This window comes from Hesperophylax consimilis, chromosome 3, assembly GCF_061612785.1.
Source record: "Hesperophylax consimilis isolate HC1 chromosome 3, BYU_Hcon_1.0, whole genome shotgun sequence".
NCBI lineage: Eukaryota > Metazoa > Arthropoda > Insecta > Trichoptera > Limnephilidae > Hesperophylax > Hesperophylax consimilis.
In genome coordinates, this window is record NC_142838.1 from 19,486,646 (window position 1) to 19,509,887 (window position 23,242).

At 32.1% G+C, this 23,242-nt stretch overlaps 1 non-coding gene across 1 annotated transcript; it reads left to right on the forward strand.

The window, feature by feature from the left end:
* Positions 1–21,444: 21,444 nt before the first annotated feature.
* Positions 21,445–21,516, forward strand: TRNAW-CCA (transfer RNA tryptophan (anticodon CCA)). Its single transcript has one exon. It is a non-coding gene; the product is annotated as a tRNA-Trp (tRNA).
* Positions 21,517–23,242: the final 1,726 nt, after the last annotated feature.

The window sequence follows — 23,242 nt, forward strand, 5'->3', positions numbered from 1 at the left end:
CCTAAAACGTTGGAGAGGGGACTATATATTCCAGACAGAACAAGACGTGCAAATTTCATGTTGCTGAAACTCATCGTTTGAGAGGTATTGTTTGAAATATAGACCGAGTTTCTGATACATTATGTAAAATATTTTTTGATAGGTCGAACAAAGCTACCTTCCTGAAATATCTCGAGCGGATGAACTTAGTGCCGATTTTTGTTGCCTGGCTTTTCTCTGTATATACTGTGCACTTACTGAAGTAATATCTGAGAAGACTCGACACTCTGCGTCGTTAAGCATCTAATTACTGCAGCAAAGTGCTTTACAACTTAAATACAGACTTTTATTACAGCTACATTTGAACGTGTATCTTATTAAAATGATTTTATTGGATACTCTTAATTTATTGAATCTCTTCACCTTTACGTTTCTTTTGAATATGTTTGTTAAAATTGATTTATGAAGCATAGTAAAAAATTTCTTTGCTTTTCTCGTAAAAATTATTAAAAATACTAATTTAGGCTTTTACGCAGTGACTCTGTCTGTCTGTAAGTCCAGTTCAATGAACTCTAACACATTTGCGTTGAATTTAAATGCCCTGGAAATATTTGTTTGGAGAATTCAGACAAGCTATTAAGTACCTCCCTATAAATTTATTTTAATTGCCATTTTCAAAAAAGGAACTGATTTGGGGATAATTCAGAATATCAGTGATTTTTCACGGATCTGTGCTAGTTCATATATACAATCAGAAAAAAGAATTGGAAAATCAAGCTACAAAGCAGGGTCACCAGTTCAAGGTCTGAAGTGGCAAAATTGAGGGACAGTAAGCACTGGAACTTGGCAATCAATTCAAGTATTTCTACCTCGTAAAAACATTTCTATCAGGAGCGATACATTTTTAAACCATCTTTTTTTGTAAACGTTAAGCCTATCGTTTGTTTATTTATTTTATACGCTTCTTGGTCGAAACCAGTTAGTAAAGTCAGTGATTGTACTACCTAGGTACCTACCTACTATTTTCATCATAATCAATTTGAAAACTATCATAGAGAAATCAACATCATTTTGATAATTTCTATTTTTATAGTAATTTCTATTTTAATGCCGAAAATACATATTTTAGCTAAAATTACAAAGTTCTAACTTGACTATCAACTTGATTGTAAAAACTTCCGAGCATACATTCAGGAAATTACTCGGCGGTCATTATCTTCCAAACTACACGAAGCTTTACGCAATTTTTGTTTTCCAGAACATCTCTGGACATTACCGGGATGAATATGTTCCGCACGCGCCGCTTGTTGTTTGTTTGCCAAAGTGTTTTTTTACTGTCTTTGTCTACCAACTTTACTGCACTACAGTGAACAATGAATCAAGAACTGCGGAGGATGCGTAACACGAACGTTTCATCAAACTAAGATGAATATATATTCCTGGCTTTTGGTAATTATTTTAAATTGAAGTTTGTAATGAAAATACAAATTAACACGATATAAGAGGAGGGTAGGTACTTGAGATTTTTACGATCTTTTTAGGAAAACTTTTTGGATTTTGCAAAAAAATTTAGTATTTAGTTTTACGTAATTAAGATCAGTTATTATAAGCTCCATAGCGCGTGATTGGACTGTTTGAATGTGAAAATAGTTGATTTGACCTAGAAACATCTGTGCAATTTCATACCACGTCGCCAGAGCTTACTTAGCTTATTCAGGAGTTATTGCTGCCTCACGTAAACCTATTTTTTGTTATAAATATCTGTATATGAGATAAATTTCAGCAGGTGAAAGAAACACAAGGTATCAAATCTAAACGGAGAAAACTTACTGACATAAAATTTTGCAATTTTTTTAAAAATCTGGTGAAATCATTCGTATTCCTATTAAAAACGGGACTGCAGGCCTTAAACATATGAAATTACAGGTTTCCTAACAAACTGTCGTTAAAACACGAATATGTTATTAGAATGTTGGAACACGTGTTTAAAAAATTGTATTTATCAGGAAAAGGATACCTGCATGTTTTCCGATATATTCAGAATCGACCAATATTTTATTAGGAAATGGATTGCAAGCACGTTTTTAACAAGATTTCAATAAATTAACCATACTTATTTTTCTCCGTGCAGATTCGTAAGGTTTTTGTGAAAAAAAAATCTGCCATATAAAACATTCTGAAATTGGAATGGAATTATTATTTTTATTTATAGCAAAATTATGAAATATATCTATACCTAATATATAACTGACGGACCGCCAAACATCTTGGTATTTGCACACACTCCTTGCCTCATTCACATTCATACATCGTCTCATACATTCTCTTCTATTGCTCTGACTCTTGACATGGCCCGACCCAAGTTTCCGATTCACTTGATCGTGCCATGTATTCCTCAGGCGTCCCCAACTTTTTCTACCATTCACATTTGCGTCATATTTTCTCCCGAAACTCCTTTCTTCGTTCATTCGCTCTACATGCCGAAACCAATAATAATAATATTAGTGACTTACTCTTACTTAGGAACTCAAACGTTGTATAATCGAAGACTACACTCGACGCTGGAAGTGTAAGGAGCTTAAATCCACCAGGCCTGAGCTTTCAGCGGAGTATTCCTTATTTATCGGAGAAACTTCCTCCGTCTGCCTTATTCCGGTAATACAGACTGTTGTTTTAGCGGGGACCGGGAGAAATTTCTATATCTGCTTAATAATACTGAGAGCTTTGGTAATCTCAGGAATAAGGACATTACACAAATAGCGTACATATTCCGAACATTCAACTGCTTTCAGGGCTTACGCTGAAAACCTATGAAATATGTAACCTTTTCTTCCGTCTTCCTTAAGAGGTTAACTTGATTTTACTTCTACTCCATTTCAGTCTACAAAAAGGAAATTTTGTCTTAATTTATTAAATTATTAGCAAAGGTTATAAGTGCGTTACATAGGTGTTGGTAAATGTATAAAAATGTTGTTTTAAAAGCACTACCTACATAGTCAATACGATTTGGGTAAAATGACGTGTGACGGCTTGCAATTAATTTTCTCGATTCCAACTTCGTATTTCAAACAGCTTTTCTGATGTAAAATTCTATTGAAAACTGGAAATAAATTTCATGTGCCTCCTACAAAAGAAACTTTGCGCTATTTCTTCAATGTTTTCGGTGCAATAAAATGCAAATGCGCCCAGTCCACGGCGCCTAATGCATTTCCTGACTCAGATGCAGCTCATGAATACGGTAATAGCAATACCATTCACAGAAGTCTTAGTCAAGTCCCCAGTATTATCATGACTTTGATTCAGAAAACTTATCCTTTGTGTTGTGAATAAAGTCGTAGTTAAATTTTTACTGAATGCAAAGCGGATGCTGGTGATATTATTTGTCTTGGTATGTTTTTTGTTTCCTTTATTTTGGTCACGTTTTTTCATGCGGAGGGAAATTTAAAGCAATACAAGACCGTGAAAGGAAATGGTCCAGCAATATACATCACTAGCAATGGCGGAACATGTGTTTCTTGTGACTGAGGCGATATGTTGTGTATCGTAAAGGATTTCGTACATTTTTTCTTTGTTCATTCCGAGAAATTCGCGAAATAAACTCAGTTTATTATTTTCGATCGCGTTTTATTGTAGAACACGCATAAGAAAAAAATATTTAATATCTTTTAAGAGTGTTTAAGAATTGTTTTCTGTATGCGTTAAAAAAAGAATATGGCTCTTTTTTTAACGAGTTTCTGGGTAAAAAGTATTTTACCCAGAACATAATATATGTTTCCTATTTGATTCGTTATCGATGTCTTACATGTCTTATGATGTGCCTTAATATCTCAGAGAAGAAATAATAAAAAAAAATCATATGCGAATTTGTCAGAAATCAACTTTGAAACCGGAAGTATGCTTAAGTACCTACATACACTGGCCTATGTTGTATAATATTCTCGATAAATAAATAACTTATTATATACACGTTTTATAATATCACTAGCCGAAGTCCCAGCCCCGTTTTTAGAAATATTATGTAGACAGTGACCTCTTGTTTTGAAGGTTAAGTGTACAAAATTTCATCAACCTCTGAATAAAACTGTGGATGTGTATACAAATCAAATCAAGCCCGCTCTGTCATTTATATATTAGATAAAATCTTTAACTAATTTAAAATTTTCAAATGATCAATTTTTTTTTTTTTTATAATAAAATTCCAGCTTTGCTAAAACATTTTTTTTTCATATAAACTTTTAAAATATCTAGTTTCTGTTGATGTATTTTTCTGATATGTTTAATATTTCCTGGTCGCATCTGTACGATATTGCTATTTCCTGTTTTGAATACAACGTGTAATATAATAACAAGGATCGTGTACGCCGGCGCCGTTAGTACACACGTTTGCTGTATTGTAGATTCTGATTCAACCACGGGCTTTGAAAAGTTCCCGTGCCAGGAGTACAGGAGCCGTAAGGAGTGGTAAGGAGTTGTGCCTTCCCTGATTATGTCACGCAGCTCGTCTAGACATGGTCGTTAGCTTTCAGCCGCTTTATTTAGCAACAACTTTTCATCATTCAAACGGTGATGCTTATTTACATTTTTTGTAGGCGCACATAATATATCTGTGGCTTAATGCTAAGTATCAAAGTCGGAACAGAAAAATGTCTTGTAAATGTCACTGTTTAATGATTCATCAGTAATAATAAGGCATTATGATTCTAAATAATGGCTTTGTCATCTTGTATTCCAGCTTGTTATATTTAATTCTGTTACAAGTGAAAGTCTTTTTTTTTAAATTTTAACAGTTAGATATACGTAAATATATGTACGGTAAAAAACATTTTATAGCACTAGGCCACATATCCTACATAGAATTATTCACTCTTTTCTTTGTTTGGTAAAGTAACCTGTCATTATAAAAAGTATGTTTCATTACGTATGAATCAGGTATAGAGATTGAAAAAACGCAAAGAAAATTATTAATTTTTGTTTTAAATAGAATTTTAAGTTAAAATTTAAATTCTATTATATATCTACTTTTACCTCAGAAGTCGAAGGTTGAATGTCCAATTAATTAAATAAATTAATGTGTTATCTACCCATAAGGTACACATCATGCCAATTTAAAAAGGCGACTGTCCAACAACAACCTTTAACAAAGTTCTTCTTGAAGGGCAGATGTCCTGGTTCAGAATTAAAGTATTTCTCTTGTTCTGATTGAAACATTTTACCTTGAAAGTATAAGTGGACATTGTTATTTGTCTTGTTAACTCTTGACAGGCCAAGATACCAAACAAAACGTCTGTAACCAATGGTCTTCCGACGACCCCATGCCTTTTTCTGTCTTATGGGCTTTTAAACTATAGAAATCCCAATTATTTAGTCAATTATTAATGGTAACATAGGTATTTGCCCAGAAATATGTATATAATACTAAAATGCTATGTCAAGTATTTATTCTAATATAAGGAGGATAGTAATTTTGGGTACTACCTACTCCCCCACTTGGGATAGTTAAAGAAAACATGAATAAATTAACCCATTTAGTGTGAGATTTTTAAAATGATCAAAAATGTGATATTTGTCTTCTTGAGGCACAAGAATAATTAATTGATTATTTATATAAAAGTACTTAATGTTTCTGTTTATTGTAGATTATAATAACTCATTAAATGAACTCTAAAGAAATTTACGTTTAAAATAATAATGTTTGTTATTTTCTTTCCACCCTGTTCTCCTTGGAAAATACCTTCAAACATAACCGTCGGCCAACTTCCTTCGAATGGAAAAGATTTATAAAGCGTTAAAGTTCAAATTTAGTTTTCGTGTAAGTTTCTAAGTCGAAAACAAAATTTGTACCAAGATATGGATCTCTGTAGGCAGATGATTTATTCAAGGAGGTGTCAGGTACGCTGAGCTCCTAAGCGAAGTTTTCGACAAACGATTTACATTAGAGATTCGAAAAACTTGCTACAATTTACATACTCGTACAGATCTATTCAATTGCCGTCCGATACCTTCTTACCATTAAAAAAAAAAAATTTACAACCTTGGCAGAAGCTTGTGATTTAGAACAAATCTTTTTTTTTTGAATTTGTTGTATTATTTTGGACATTTCTACTAAGTATAATTTGATACAAAAATGGTGTAAGATTGTTTTTCATGGCTTAAAACTGCGATATATTTCCAATTGTAGATTTTTTTAAAGGGTCGTAGAAAATTAATATTTTAATATGTAGAAGTTATTACTGTGGATAATAATTGTTTGAGTAAAAGGTAGAAATTATTTTTTAAATTTTCCTCACTGATAAATCGAATTGTCACGATAAAAGTTTACGTCATTTGTATTAGATTGTCGATATCACCAGAACAGACAACAAATCACAACGCTTTCTACATTTTTTAAGAATTCAATAAAAACACTTAAAAATGTACAAACAAATTTCGACATTCTTTGGCAAAAAATCAGGAAGCTAATAAAAATGTAGATATTAGATACTAAACGCATTTACGATACTTCTGTATTCAATTTTTTTTTTGTGTTTTGCTTACTGCAAATACCGTGGTGAAACGTTCGAATTTATTACTAAGATTTACGATTTATATAAATTTAATCGTACCTCTTTTTCGTAGCATAACTCCCACAACTCTAAGCTTATCGTATACCACCAACGTAAATAGTCCATTTTAATATTTTTTGGTAGTCCAATAATAAGTTTGCCAAAGAGTAGGAAGTTAAAGTAGGTTCATTAAAAGTGAATTACGCACATCATTAAAGCGTCGATTGAGATCGTATACAAAATAATATAAATTGTTTATTGCATTATTATTAAAAGATTCTACCTTATAAGACTTTTGCTACCTGTTTCAAGTCCGACAGTAATGGACATTGCTGGTTTTACTACAATCACCTTACCATCGCTTCAAAACAGCTTATCGAATACTTCGAATATCAAGGAATTTATGAACAATTTAGAAGTGTGTTTTAGTATTTTTCTTTCCATATGCTTGATGACTAACAGTAATTTTTACGTCTTGAATAGTGGGTGATTGCACAACTTGCGAAATAGGGTATTGGTAGATATACTGAGTGGTGTCCCTGTTGCTGGTGGCACTGTATAATTTTATTTATTTATTTCATTTTTCAAGTTGACATTCCGATATTATTTATTTCGGTAGGAGTTATTTATAGTTGATTTCAGATCCCAAATCAGAAAGTTCGCATCTTGGAATTCGATGAATCTTCTCCCAACTTTAATATTAAACTTTATTTCTTTCCTTAGCCTTGTAGCCCAGCCGCTCTCCCGAAGAGGCCGAGTAAGCACTTTGGCTAGGGTCTACGAACCTTTTAAGGCCTACAGCATTTCTCTTGAAAACATAAATACTTGACAGAAAAAAAAAACAAGAAAATGAGAGGCCCGCAGGATTGTAGATATTTTCAAGGTGCATTACGATAATTTACGAGTAGGTTATTTTAAGATTAAATAAAAATATTTTTCAGTTTCACGATAAGATTAGTAAAAACGCAGATATCTAGAAACGGAAGTGTATTTTCTTCAATAATTTGCTAATTCAGTTTTTTGGCGTAATTTTAATTTAAATAAAATAAATAACTTTGAACACACCACTGTTCATTCAAAATAATCGACATGTTTAAAAACCAATGGTTTCTTCGTCAGGATAAATGTAGAAAGTGTCTTAGGCTAACGAATGACTTTAAACAGCTCTGCTGTAGATATCTACCTGTTTTAAAAAAATACAAGTAAACAACAACTTTAAAAAATGCTGTTCAATCTAAGTAAGGATTTTGTGTACGGAGTTTCAATTTCTATTCGATAAATAAGTTGAATTATTGGTAGCCAACCTTTTGTTCCTGATAATGCACACAAGAATCAAAAGTAATAGTAAGGTAGATAGCAGCATATTATTGTGTATCGTGCCTTAAGGCGATGCACTACGTCGTGCAATATTTTAAATTAAGCCGCTATCAATAACAACCCTTACGTAGATGGCGATAAGGTTTAAATTCCACCTTAACACCATCCGCCTGTTTTAATTTATACAAGAAAAAAACATGGCCAAAAAGTGCCTTTTATTTTATTTTGTGGATGTTCAGGCATAAATATTAAATTTTTTTCGATCATTTTATAAATAACTTAATTTACCACATTATACAATAAAATAATAACCGAAAATGGGTTCGTAAGTAGGAGATTTTGAACTTAAAAGCAGTTTTCATAGGCCTTTACATTATTTTTTTCTGGGCTTATAAAAAGACTTATCTAAAAAATTTTCGATTATTTCAAAGGCCAAGATGTATTCTACGTCATATTTAATTAAAGCATCTGAAACATATCTAGGCGACCAAATTTTCAAACCAAAAACTTTTGCATTTTGCATTACTACGTATGGCATCGCCTTATGATAGCTTACACGGCGCTTACGTCCATTTCGATCCCTGTATGGAAACCATATTGAAAGCTGTATCGAAAATCTGTAGCAAAAGTTAAAAAAATAATTACATGATTTAGAAATTCACAATGTCGAACAGAAACTCGCTTTCACAATCAGTAATAAACATAGTCTAGTCTAAGTATAGTATTTTTAACAAAGTTTATAATATATTCCGAAATGAACACACAATATTTCAAAATTTCACAGTTACGTAAAACAACGTAAAAACTGCACGAAAATAGGTGCCAAAATACAGACCTATTTTACACTCGGAAACTGTAAGGAAACTACGAAAAAAGTTGTCGTCTAAAGCGTCCAATAAAATAGTTGTTGTTAATGAAATGTTTCTAAATAAAATGTTTTCTACATATGTATTATAAATTGTTGTCGTTGTTTAATATAAATGTATATAAGTACTGTTTACGATTCTCTCATCAATATGATATCATTGCATGTACTGTTGTATACCTACATAAATGTATTTAAGTGTTGTATACGATTCTCCCAGCAATATAATATTATTGCATGTACTGTTGTATACCTACATAAATGTATTTAAGTGTTGTATACGATTCTCCCAGCAATATAATATTATTGCATGTACTGTTGTATACCTACATAAATGTATTTAAGTGTTGTATACGATTCTCCCAGCAATATAATATTATTGCATGTACTGTTGTATACCTACATAAATGTATTTAAGTGTTGTATACGATTCTCCCAGCAATATAATATTATTGCATGTACTGTTGTATACCTACATAAATGTATTTAAGTGTTGTATACGATTCTCCCAGCAATATAATATTATTGCATGTACTGTTGTATACCTACATAAATGTATTTAAGTGTTGTATACGATTCTCCCAGCAATATAATATTATTGCATGTACTGTTGTATACCTACATAAATGTATTTAAGTGTTGTATACGATTCTCCCAGCAATATAATATTATTGCATGTACTGTTGTATACCTACATAAATGTATTTAAGTGTTGTATACGATTCTCCCAGCAATATAATATTATTGCATGTACTGTTGTATACCTACATAAATGTATTTAAGTGTTGTATACGATTCTCCCAGCAATATAATATTATTGCATGTACTGTTGTATACCTACATAAATGTATTTAAGTGTTGTATACGATTCTCCCAGCAATATAATATTATTGCATGTACTGTTGTATACCTACATAAATGTATTTAAGTGTTGTATACGATTCTCCCAGCAATATAATATTATTGCATGTACTGTTGTATACCTACATAAATGTATTTAAGTGTTGTATACGATTCTCCCAGCAATATAATATTATTGCATGTACTGTTGTATACCTACATAAATGTATTTAAGTGTTGTATACGATTCTCCCAGCAATATAATATTATTGCATGTACTGTTGTATACCTACATAAATGTATTTAAGTGTTGTATACGATTCTCCCAGCAATATAATATTATTGCATGTACTGTTGTATACCTACATAAATGTATTTAAGTGTTGTATACGATTCTCCCAGCAATATAATATTATTGCATGTACTGTTGTATACTTACATAATTGTATGTAAGTATTATATGCGATTCTCTCAGCAATATGATATTATCACATGTACTGTTGTATACTAACATAAATGAAAGCATGCTTTTAACATTCATGTTCACTCGTTAATAAAAAATCACAAATCATTTTTTGCTTGACGACGAAAATTCTTTCCATATTAAATTATACTTTCATCATTCTGCTTCATTCGTTTTTGAGAATTCTTTTTTTTCCACTTTCCGAACCTTTTCTGTACCCATAACCCCCCAGAATGACAACCTTTCTTGTTATGTAGGTGAGTAACCTCTATGTTACGAAGAACCCATAAACTGTATCCCAGCGTTTGAGGCAACTTTCAAAACTTAAAGTTTTTTTTATTTTATATTTTTTTCCGGTCCAGTCTTGTGGGATTCTAATGATGAAAATATGTTTTTATCATATCGGTTTTTGAGGCCAATTTCAAAAGTATTATTGTTTTAATTTTAAATGTGTTTTTTCGTCCAGTCTTGTGGGATTCAGGTGAAACAAATATTTTGGACGCAGGTACCCTCATTATTTCCTGGCTACCTGGTCGTTTTCGAACTCTAATTTCCGAACCCTCCTCTTTATAGGTGTTAACCACAATGAATATAAACTTTTCTCAAGCCCATTATCACATTTTAGCAAGGTTTCGAGTTGTAAAGTTTTAGGGCTGATAAAAACTCTTAACATAGGTAATATTGCATTTTACGAGAAACCAAACCTGGAAAAAGAAAAGCAAAAAAAATATTTAAAAATGTTTGGTGAATATTCTTTTCATGATCTAATATCAACATCATAAAACATGAATATATTTTTACACCGTTTTATAATAAATTATTATTTTACATGTAATAAATATCACGTTGAATAATTTTTAGAAGAAGGTATGTAATATTTTAATAAAGTTAATTTTAAATTTCTTCTTAGATGGTTATTTGAATGTAATGACGTCCACGACCGTGTAAAAAAATTGCTCGATGAAAAATCGTAGATAATTTATTCCAAAGTTGCATTCACAAAATAAAAAGTATTCTGCGATTCTAAACATATTCTTCATACAGTTTCTTTGTACATAAGGGTTAAAACCGCTTTAAAAAAATCATCGATTTTAGTATGGAGGACACCGGTGTCCCATTCACAGTCAAGACAATAAAAAATAGTAATTGCATGGAATGCAAAATGAAATCTTTTGACCACTTGCTCGGAGTCCGCCACTCCACGCCACTACAATAAGTGGGAATATGGCGACCTTTATTTTGACCACTAAATTTATACCTATCGTGTTTACGAGACAGCAGTCATAGCGGCTTTGTACGGATCTTGTTGTTTCGGGATATGTTAGTTGTTCCCGGGACATTTGAAGCCGATGTTAACTGTTTAGCATACCCCTACGCTGGGTGGTACAATTGTACCTACACGATACACGGTACACATGTGCCGATGTTTGCTCTTGATTATCGGCGGATAAAAACGCCCGTCGAGCTTGTAACGTGAAACCGCATTTGTTCCATGTCTGTCATCTATGTAGTGTGTATGTAGAAGTCACGTGTGCGCTGTGACAATACGTGGTGGCCGGAAATACGCTGAAGTTCCAGAAACAGGTAATTTTACAAAACACGGAAAATTTCTATTCCATTTTATAAAGCAGATAACATTGTCATAAGCATTTAGTATGAGTGTATTGTTTTACGACGGCTTATTTATAAGATTTTATTAATAAATTTAAATACATCATACTTACTGTGATTTTCATAACTAATATGCTAGGCTAAAAATGTTAAGTCACTATCCGCGTCTGTCTGTTTGTACGCTAAGTTCTTCTAAACTACCCAATAGTTTTGACAATAATATTATTTCCATCTTGAAAATTTCAGGTATTCTAGAATTCATAACTTCAAAACTTTACCCCTGACCAATTGTAAGTCCTCGATCAACGCCGGGTATATGTCAACTAATAATATTAAATATATTTTTACATCATTTCATTTAGGTTGGTAGAATAATGTATGTTAGATAACGGTTTTAAAATACATAGTCAACTAATATAAGTAGTAATATTCAAGTATAATAATTTTTCCCTTAGGGCCCGTTCCCACTTCCGTTTTCAAATCGGAGGCGGGTCCCGTTTTAAAAACGGATGGCCAATGGCCCTGTTCACACTACCGTTTTAAAAACGGACCATACTCTACGAAAAAAAATAATTGTCGATTCAACAAAAACATGTTATTTGCTCATTCTTCAGTAATGGTGCGCAATGGACGACGATGAAGCTCTTGTTGTCATGTTGTACTTATTAAAAAGAAGGAAATAAGTGAAAAGAAAATTTTGGGTACACCCAATCATAGCCGAATGATTTTCTGTAGGAATTTTCCAAGTGTTAATTGGTGAGTTGAGAAGTGATGAACTAAAGTTCTTTAATTATTTTAGAATAATAATGATTGGATTATTTATATAGCGCCGTTTTCACCATGAAAAATCACCTCAAGGGCGCTTAATGGCTTAAGAGAATGTCTATCACTTCCTTTAACCATCTACTGGAATGAGTTTCAGAGAGCTTAACATATCAAAATACAAAATTGAGAAAGTGCATTTGTCCTGAAGAAAGGCTATCGATATTTTAAAGTGAAAACAATAACAACTCAAATATTTTTTTATTATGTGTTTATTAAACTAATACGCTCTTCCGTGCATCTCATTAAAGCTTTAAAATTTAAAAAAAGTCAACTAAAAAAATAAAAATAAAAATTTTGATGTACAAAAGTTGTGTACACCAAGTGTTTTGTTTTTATTTAGTTAAAGATAAAATATTACCATACTCTTTCTTCGACCAGTGGTATTAAATTTTCGGGATTTATTTCCTTATCCATTATTGTAGTTTTGATTTATTTACTTTACAAAATAACCAAATACAAGCCCGCAGCGTGCCTGCTTACTTGCGACAGGGAGCGGGCGGGGAGGGGTCGGGGTTTGGCGGGGACTGTGCCGGAACGACTGGACGACAAGTGTGAACAGCTCCATACAACACTATGAGCGAGCGTGTTCCGACACGATTTGAAAACGGACGCGCTGCGTAGGCGAGCCATCCGACAAAAAATGTCGGATCCGTTTTCAAATCGTGTCGGACAAGTGTGAACAGCTCCATACATCCACTACAGCCACTAGGGCATCCGTTTTTAAAACGGGACCCGCCTCCGATTTGAAAACGGAAGTGGGAACGGGCCCTTACGAAAAAGAGATATTTAATAATTTCCCGCAAAGGTTTATCCTCAATATGATATTTTTTCAGATTTGCATTTACGAAAACATGTTTTTCGCAAAGGTCGCATTTTATCTGCGACGTAATCTGCTATTGTGTCCACGCTAGGGTCTGATGGCCCCTTCTAGAAGAATAATACAACCCCATCTATCGGGGCTTCCTGCTAACATACTAACCAAATGATCTCTTATTTTTCTCCGTATGGCGTGGCGTTAAATTCTATTTAAATTAATATTGGATATATACATACCTTCGTTTTTGACGATTCCAAAATATCCATTTCAATTTTTTACTCTATTTTTCTATTTAAAGTATTATAATGAATGATTTTTTCGATACCTGCCTCACTAGGAAATACCTGTGTCGATAGAGACGTAGGAGATACGTAAATGCGTAAATACATAAATCTATATACAGGATGTCCGGGGATGAAGTTTTTAGGAAAAAAAAGTAGAATTTTTTGTATGGAAGAGTAAATATTCTTCTATGAAAAAATATTTTTGATCGGAAAAAAAAGTTGGAATTTCGAAAATATTATTTAGCTTTTTCAAAGTTAGCGCCCTTTACCCCCGGACGCCTGTGTATGTATATATGAATGAATGAGTGAATATTTTTCCCTTATTCACTCAAAAGTTGATATAATGAAGTAAGGCGAAGCTTAATGCTAAAAAATATTCTTTAGATAAATTGAAGATTTTCCTATCGTTTTGCCTGAGTAGAATACAAATACAATAATAAATTACTCAATAAAAAATATAAATGAAAACTACTAAAAAATATTTTATTTCAATAGAAATGTCTGAACGCGTAAAGGACACAACTTAAAAAATACAGTATTAACTGTATTATCTGTGACAGTTTCACTTGATTAACTTTTTTGCTTTCTTACAAAATTATTTACAAAATAAATAAAAACCAGTTTTGTGCTTGAAATCGAACGTTTCTAGACTCCGTTTATAAAGCGATTTTAATGCCTATTACCAACAATATAAGGTATACCAAGAATATACAATTTTTTAGCTTCCTCTTAATAATGAATGGCAGAAAAATACGATCACCCGATGAAGACTTAACGCATTATCTCTGTACTGAAATGAGATACAGAGTAGAATTAAAGTCGACATAATGTAGTAATAATATGGATTTCATGATATTAAGTGAAACTGATGGCAGAAAAAGTCGGGGACACCTGAGAAAGACATGAATCAAATAATTTGTGGTAAAATGAGTTGTACGCAAAGATATTAGAAGAACAATATCTTTGGTTGTACGTGATGAAAGAAGAAATGGGTGTAAGGAGAATGTCTGGCTTGGACGTGAATGGTTGAAAAAGTCAAAGACGCCCGAGAAAAACATGGAACGATCAAGTGAAACAAATAGTTACTAAAATACAATAATATTATTTCCACCTTAAAAATGTCAGGTATTCTAGAATTCATAACCTCACCACTTTTCCCTTGACCAGGTATACGTCAGCTAATAATATTAAATACATTTTTACATAATTTCATAGGTTGGTAGAGTAAGGTATATAAAAAAGAAGAAGAAAAACCAGGAGATGTAGATTAATCTTATCATATTTGGAATGATATTTCAAATGTACAGGGTTTTCCAATAAGAGGTGTTATTTTGAATAGCCCGCTATTTCGGTAGATGTTACTTTTGAAGCTGTCATTTTTTGACATTTGACAAGTAGAAACTACGTCATTAATAAAAATGAAACGATACACGCTTAAATAACGCATTGAAATTATTAAAATTCACTTGAGTGAATCAAATGCAAATCATCTTGAGTGATGAGGCCCATTTCCACTTCGGTGGCTTCGTCAACAAGCAAAATTGTCGCATCTGGGGCTCGGAAAACGCAAGAGTTATTGTTGAAAAGCCTCTCTATCCTCAACGTGTGACTGTTTGGTGTGGTTTATGGTCCGGCGGAGTCATTGGACCTTACTTTTTCGAAAATGAGGCTGGAGTAACAGTTACGGTGAATGGATTGCGCTATCGAGAGTTTATTAATGATTTTTTATGGCCGGAATTGGATGGTATTGATCTGGACAACGTTTACTTTCAACAAGACGGCGCTACGTGCCACACAAGCAACGAAACCATTGATCTTTTACAATTGAATATCAAAATAACACCTCTTATTGGAAAAGCCTGTAGTTGGAAAGAATAAAATGGAGGCACTATAATATTTATGGAAGTTAAGTTTTAGAGATCATACTATTATTTATTTATTAATAAAATAGTGTTTTACAATAAAATTATAATTATACCGCACATATCACCGGGGAATTACTGTCGGGATTTTCAGCTTTACAATAAATTATTTTAATTAATTATAATAAAATGCACGCTAACAATATAATATTGAAAATATAAACCTTCATTGATGATTACTAAAATAGACAGTACAGCTATTCAAACTAAAATAACAGCTGGGCAGTGCGTTTAAAATTGACAACAATAACCTTCTACCGACTAGATTAATAGGTATTACAAAGTACCCGTGTTGCTTATCAGCTACAATCATAGGGTGACAATACTGACAATGATAAGAGGGATTATTATTACAAATTATGAATGTTAGGTTGAATGTAAACTGATATTAAAATTCTGTATATTATATGTTTTACAGTAGTTTGCAATAATGGGACGACCTATTTTAGCAATCCAATGCTCTATTTCATAATCGAATTTAGTCTTTTTTTCTATCTATCTTGAAGATACCCTTTGTTGTAGGAGGGAGGAAACCCAGAGACTGGCAAATCATTCCACAGTCGAGCTGTTGAACTCAAGAACGATTCGTAAAAACGACCCGTTCTCATGTGACAAATTTATGTCAACTGTCTACAAATGTCGGGTGAAAATCCTCGGAGCATCTTCCATTGAAATACCGGTAGAACAATGTCAGCATTCCCACCCGACTTTTACTATTGATTGTGATCCGTGGTGTGACCAAAAAAGAGTTATGTGGTCACCCTGTCTGTCTACCCCTCCGATGAAATGGTATGGTAGTTTATTATTCAGTTTAGTTACTTATTAAATTAATATCACATCCCAAACTTTGAACACACGACATATGAAATAGAGTCAATGACTTTACCGCTCTGCCACAAAGTTCATCTATTTTATTTATAATTCTAACGTATTGAATGATATAATTGCTTACCAGACTGGTAGTTTTTTGGTTAGCCTTTACGCTTTATTCATTAATCGAGCCGCTATTAATAACAAACCTTACGTAGAATGCGATAAGGCTTAAATTCCCGCTTAACACCATCCACCTGTTTTGATTTATGCAAGAAAAAAACATGGCCAAAAAGTGTCTTTTATTTTATTTTGTGGATGTTCAGGCACAAATATTTAAATGTTTTTCGTTCATTTTAAAAATAACTTAATTCGCCACATTATACAATAAAACCATAACCAAAAATGGGTTCGTAAGGAGGAGATTTTGAACTTTAAAGCAGTTTTCATAGGCCTTATACATTATTTTTTTCTGGGCTTATAAAAAGACCTAGCTAAAAAATACTCGATTATTTTAAAGGCCAGGATGTATTCTACTGGCAGTATTTAATTAAAGCATCTAAAACATTTCTAGGCGACCAAATTTTCAAACCAAAAACACATGATTTCGCATCACTACATAGTGCATCGCCTTAAACATTATTAACCATTGACTTAATAGTAAACATTACCGATCGATAATATTGTCCAAGAATGAAACACAACAATATGAAACCATGCATACAAAACCATAACGGCACCGATAAAAATGAGTACGGCTTTTTTAATGTATATTTTATACCGTTAAAAATGTGAATGCATGACCATTTCACAATAAAATATTAGACATTCAATATATATTTGAATACAGGTGACCTTGCCCAAATAAATAGAATGGACGAGATGCGAAAATATTATTATTTGTAACTATCTCACTAAATTATGCTATATTACGAACCAACAAGAAAAAATAAATAAAATCAAACCATTTTTTCCAAAAAAAATTATAGTAATTTTTTTTTTTAAATAATATTTTTTATAAAATATGTATGTATTAATGTAACCCATATGATCTATATTAAAATAATAATAAAAAAAAAAAAAAAAAAAAAAATAAACACGTTTTCCGACATATTCGTATTTCCTTTTCACGCCAAACAATTTGTGTGGTAAAAAAAATTTTTTAGTGTTACGTCACCCGCCACAGTTCCGTTTTTAGTTTTCGAATATGTTCAGAAATATTCTATTTATTAGGAATTTATAGAAAAGCGGTAGTACACCTATGTGTATTCTTCGAATTTTTGACATTATCTTTAAGAAATACATTGGTCAATATGTCAGAGGCCTGACGGGTTAATAAAAATGAAAATAAAATAACAAAAAACTCTGTAAATAAAAGGGCAACTCACCAACAATGTTCTAACTTCACAAGTAGGTATGTCAGTAGAATCTCAAATATATATCCAATTTAAACATTTCTTAGTTTATAATGAAGAACTAAAATACTATATATTCGATCAAACCATACATTTAACTCCCGCGGTTCCCAATCCTACGAATTAACTGTTGAGCTATAATTTTCCAAACTACTGGATTAAGCTTGCCTCAGTAAATGACTAGTTATACAAAGTGTCGACAGAGTTAAAAATATTCGCGACGCCAAGACACGGTGGCATTAGAGTCAAGATAACACTTTATTGTTAACATATCACATACGTTTGTTTAAAAATGTACTAAATATCAATATAGTTACAGTATATAAACGCATTAATAATAAGTATAATAATTCATTCGTCAATATTATTTTTTGTATTTCTTTGGCATTCACTATGTAACAATTTCTAGACAAATAATAAATAATAGCACCTTGCAAATCACCTCTATTGACAATGTTTTCCGTTATGTTGACTCCTCCCTCCGTTTCCCTCTCAACCCCCTCCCCCTCCCTCAAAACCCCTCCCACCAAAGAACCAAACTAAATAAAACCCCATATTTCTGCACTTAGAAATTTAGATTTTTTAAAATAGCTAGTTAATGACACGGACGTGTCGAAACCGGTCGCTAATTAATAAAATTTATACGTAACAAATGTACATTGGAATAAGTAATAAAACTCATTAAAAACAAAAATGTCGTCAATATTACTTTAACCTTGAAAGTTTTTACTTTGGTGTCATCAACGGTGAAGATGTTTGGAAAAAAGCGAATTGACTGTTACTAAACAAATCAATTGACTTTTTTGTGGTTTGTTTTTGGGGTGTTATGCCGTGTTGCGCTAACTCCTTCTTTAGCCGACGTTTCGGACAGCGTTGCAGTGTCCATCAGGGCAGATCCGGTAGATCCGAAAATGCTTTTGGCCGTGAGAATCTAAAAACTTACCAAATCAATTGACTGATCGGAGCCTGAGATTGATCGTTTGAAAAGTTAGAAACAACGGCCGTTAGCAATTGTTATAGACGTTATGAGAAATTGATGTCGTAATGTTTGGAACCCCATAACTCTAGAATAAAGTAATGTTCAGCTACAACCTTGTCAAACCAAAGTAACGATAGTTATTCTGCGTACAATACACTATGTATAATTTCTAATTTCTAATTGCCCCTCAGAATCTCAACATACCCAAATAGAGGATGTCTGGCATGGTCCTACTGGAATATTGCGCAGTATTCATTATATTCAGCTTGCGATCAAAATATATTATATCTGTATTATTATTATTATATACCACATTTTGTCTAGATTAACGCTTCAATTAATTAAAAAAAAAATTAGGTTGACGACCGCTTCACTAAATGAATGTTTATTTTAAATCCGGTTGACAACAGCACACCTTCTTCCCTGTTTTATAAAGCTCGCATCACACGACCCATTAATTACCTCAGTAAACATGGCTGGCCTCCGAAGACAAACAAACTGCCACGCTGCATGCAATTACCGGGTTGGCGCGCCTACAAACAATGCAAGACTGAAAGTACCTTTGTGTGAACAAGGCTTTTATTAGCACATTTTACTCTTTATACAAAAAAGTTGCCTGTGACTCGAATAACATTGCTTGCGACAACTATTTCGCAGCTGGGGACAAACCCAAGAGTGGGTACCAAATATTAATAAAATTATGGAATCTATAACTTTATCGAAAGAGTTGTAATTTAATAAAGGCAATTCACGCAAAAATCTATCGGCTATGGAATCTAGATGAGAGGTAATATTCTGAAAGAATTTCGATTTCAAAGGACATTTTACCCACAAATCAGGCTTTTCATAATTACGTTTGTTCGGAAAATGCCAATCATCGCATTAGCATTTACGTTAAACACACAGAAAGTAACAATTGGAAAGACAATTTTATTTTATACTAGTGGTGTGCTTACTCGAATTATATTAATGATCGAATGATGATTCGAATTAATCACCGCTCGGATACGGACGATGTCGATGTGGATGTTGCCAGGATTTCGATATCTTAAAAACCCATCGAAAAACTTCGTCGTTTCAATTCAACACATGTGAAGGATGATTTTGCAATGAGAAAACGTATTGATTCCTACAGATTGTCTTTCTTAAAAATATTAAATTACGCATTACACCTATCCAAAAAAAGTATGTTAAAACACTATATTTTTTCACATAGGCATCCAAATCTATAACTCTGCTTTGATTCAATACTCGCAAATACTAGTCGATCGGTTTTCTCAGACATAATCGGCCGACAACTTACCACAACAATAACTTGGACAATATTTAGTTGGGTACCTAATCTTTGTAAATGAAGTACCCTATATACAAAGGCATTGAAGAAGTTAAAACTTAAATCATATTTGAACCCAATGATTCCATTATTCCGGCAGAATAGGCACCACAACTTGGCATTAATTCCGAAGAAGTTTCCCTTTGTACCATATTGGCCAATGCCAAGAACCGAAATTCAAATATAGAATGGTTTCAAGTTCAAAGCTTGGCCGGCAGGGGACATTCCGGTCCGGTTACGGTTTGTTGCGAATTTGGCTAACTTCAAATTCTCATAATAATGACCGCGCGGGTTATTTATAGGCGGGTTCTCCTTGTGGGGTAACTTTACTTTCTTTGCGTTATTTGTATTGGCTCGGCATTAAAGTGGATCAAGTTAATAATTAAGAAACAAAAAAGAACAGGTAGGTACCTACTCTTCTCTTTCTGGGACCCCTAAGGACGAGAATTTGAAATTTGTTGAAATGTTTAAATTCTCCGAAACAACCCGTCCGTAGTAGTTAAAGTTAAAAAATGTTATTCGAAAAGACATGCTTCTAATGAAATTTATTACGTATTTGAATATTATTTTTTTACGTTTTGTTTTATTGTTCGCATTGATGGTAAATTAAATTAAAATAGAAACCACGAGTTTGTGGTAAAAATCGGACTTTGGGGAAATGAAAAATGTTTCTGAAAATGCGTTACGCCATTTTTCCTAATTAGCAAACTTGGTAATTGATCACAACTTTACATTTGAACGAGTAAAATTCTTCCAAAATCAGTGTTGCCATAGGTGGTTATGAACATTTTAATTTCAATATTTTTTAAAAATATATGCACAATTTTTTTGTGAAGCGAATATGCTATTTATTATTTAGAGTGAAGAAAACCTCAAATGTATCTTAACTACATATTTATCTAATTAAAAAAACATACCATTATTTTGATAGTCCCAGATATCTCACAAAAGCGGCGCTATACAAATTATCCAATAAATAACTGACGCTTATTATCATTAGAAAATATTTATTAATATATTAATAAATATTAATTATTACCTAAAATTAAAATTAATTTTAATAGACTCCCTCCGTATTTATTCTCTATAATACGGCCATACATTCTATAAAGTTTGAAGAAAAAAATGATGATTAGCAATCTGTATTCCCTATTCAATTTTAAATGAAGAAAAACCATTGATTAGCAAGGTACTTTGTTCGTTATTGGTTCTCATTGAAATTTATTTGAAAAGATTCAAAAACAGTTTTATAAGAAATACTAAAACAATGAACATTCATATTTCATCAAGATAATTTTAAAAAACGTATTGAAATTTTTTTCCTACCTATCGAATGGTAGGTAGATATTTATAATCCGATCGATTGTGTTCTAGCTTGCTTGATAGGCCGGTTCCGCTGAACTCGCTCTACTTAAAACTTAAATTTGTCGCTTACCGACAACGACTCCGTGGCGCAACGGTAGCGCGTCTGACTCCAGATCAGAAGGTTGCGTGTTCAAATCACGTCGGGGTCAATTTACTTTTTGAATTTTCTTTTTATTATATTGAGCGCATATTTTTTACATTGTTAGAACACACCACCAAAGGGTTTATAAAACCTAAATATTTGAGTGGATACCACTAAAAAATACCTAATCTTTACAATATCTTTTGTAATTCAACAGTAACAGTATTCTTTAAATCTCTTGGTGTTTTACTCATACGCTTTTATATTAATTTTAATATTTTACACACCCACTTAAATAATAATAATATGTTGTATATGAGTAGTATTCTTTCGGCCTGTATACCATTTTGTTTTTCATTAAGTATTTATTTGGGTAGGTATTTTCTATAACAAAGTAGATTTACAAAAATCAAAATGTTATAAGAAAAAACTTAATGGGGTTATTAGGTCTCTTCCAAGATGTTGAAAGTTTTCAGTTAGTAAAAAAAGTTTTTTCTTTTTAAATAAACAGTTTGGCAAGGAAATTATTTATAAATACTTACAAGGTTAATACGGTTTTTTTTCATGTAGTGTTACTTATTTATATTATTAGAAAATATAACTCTGAAAATGTAAATCAAAATGTATATTGATATTACTTATATTATGTAAATACATAATATTAAATTTCACTTTTTTTTACTTGTACAATAATTTAAAATATGTTTATATCACTTATACTATATTATGAGTTTTTATAAAAATTTTGTAAATTTACAGATACAAAATTAAAAGATAAAAAAACAACAAAGAAGGCTACATTATAAAAATGAATGTACGTAATACACAATACAATTACAATATATACTTCAATATGTATTTCATACCAGTTTTTTTAAATTTTATTAAATTGTAAAATGGTTACCTCAGCACCCAGTGATGACCACATTACAAAATAATGTTTTAAAATATGTAAACTTATTGTATCAATTAAAAAAAACCTTTAACGGAGGCACAAATCCATCTACATAAATTAAAATGCAAATGTTCGTTTTTTCAAAATTTTAAATCTCCTTAAGTTTTCACCGATTGCTTTAAAAATTAGTCACAACGTTGCATTCGATTACGTGTGTGTTTTTATTTAAATTGTATAGATTTTACCTGTGACAGGTAAAAATATGCCTTTAAAAAAAAACAGCGCCAACTGTTGGACGTAAAAGCAAGACGCGCTATTACAATTGTTTCTCTATCTGCACAGACAGATTGAGCCACAGCAACGACGGGTTACAGCTAGTGAATAAATAAACGAGTAAATGTATGAGTAAATTGAATAATTTCAAATTTTGTATGTGGCGTTCCTTTGTTTGTATCAGACCTTTGAGTTTGACATCGGATATACAAACTCATAAACATTCTAAAAAATATATTTAGGTGGTCTTTCAATTGTTTTGTGTTTTTGGTAGAAAACTACCTTTAAATTCTGTAATAAAAAACAACATATAATTTACAGCTAAATGTGTTAATAAAAATTCTTTCGTTATAATTGTGTGAGTTTTATCGGTATTAATTATTGTGAAAAGAGTAATTAAAGGTTAGTAGCGCGCCACCTGTGTTTGTTCACCGGCACTCGCATAAAATACCTACTCGCGTGGGAGGTGAATTAATTGAGTTCTTACTTCCTACAGTTGGAGTCGCTTTTATGACAATATTATTCATTGTTACATGTCCCCTGAGCCAGTAACTGTAACAGGTTGGTATCGTATTATGGTTGTCATTGGTTTTGGACTAAATTCATGTCAACTTGGTGCTCAAAA